This window comes from Alligator sinensis, unplaced genomic scaffold, assembly GCF_000455745.1.
Source record: "Alligator sinensis unplaced genomic scaffold, ASM45574v1 scaffold428_1, whole genome shotgun sequence".
NCBI classification, from domain to species: Eukaryota; Metazoa; Chordata; order Crocodylia; family Alligatoridae; genus Alligator; species Alligator sinensis.
In genome coordinates this window covers 2,621,955-2,623,157 of record NW_005841919.1, presented here as the reverse complement: position 1 = coordinate 2,623,157, position 1,203 = coordinate 2,621,955, and positions in this window count along the sequence as shown.

Here is a 1,203-nt window from a genome sequence, read left to right as displayed (position 1 = left end):
GGGGGGGGGGGGGGAAGGGAGGGAAGGGGGTGGAGTCATACCTCAGCCTCAAGAATCAAGACTTGAGTTCCTCAAAGGTGGAGTCACTTACCCAGTAGCTCTCCAGCAGGCTGGAAGACAACAAAGTTGTGACAAAGCAAAATTGGAGCAAGATACTTGTTTCTATGCAGGCTTATTCAACTCTACATAATGGCAGTTTCGATGGTTTTACATTAGAATTTCCAATGGGTCTAAAGGACTTGGTTCCTAAGTCCCATTGGAAATTGACTGGGTTTTGGGCCCTTCTACTCCAACATACGACTTGGAAGATCTCAGCCTTTTATTTTTTTATATGCAGCCTAGTAAATTATCTTTGATTGTTCCCCACACATACACACAGTGTGAGGTAATCTAAAGAATGTACAACGAGCAAAGTTCAGACCCAAGGCAAAGGGCCTGCTTTTCTCAGGAGAGTCAGTCCAGCCTCCACGTATGTGTTCATGATTTTGAAACCATGGATACCAATGTGGTTTGTGGAACAACAGCTGCAGTGGCAGGCTGCACTGATTAATGCATGCAGGATAATAAAGACTGGGGAATGATACTTGTGGGAATGAATATTTTTGGGGAATGCATATTTTTGCATTCATTTAAATCTATTTAAACAACATTGTAGCCTCTGGAGTTTTAGGGAGATGGGAGGTTGGCAAAGTTTATAAATCCGAACCTTGCACAAGATAAGTAAAAACAAATGAGCAGACAGGAAGATGGAGAGTTTTGTGAGATTTTAATAAATCTTGTTTTTCTTGTTAGTCTTGTGATAGGCTTTAAATATGGGGGGGGGGAGGGAGGAATACAGGAATGAAAAGGAATTCAGTTCTGCATCTATCACACATTTTGGGGGGGACTGCCATCAAAAATACTTTAATCTCACAGGGAGGTCATGATTCAACAAAAGCACTTACACATGTGGTCCAGCTCAATGGGTCTTAAGCTCACGTGTTAAATTAAAGTGCTTTGGTGAGTTTGAGACATTGCTATAGCGCAGTTAAAACAACCACTTAAAATATTTCACATCCTCAATTATCCAAATGCCAATATTGTTTCATTAGCTTGGAAGTGTTGGTACTGAATAACAAGCTGCTCTTTTTTAAGCTTTACTATACTTAATATCTGTACTGTTAAGTTTGGTATGGCTTTCCATTGTGCATCATGTATACCATA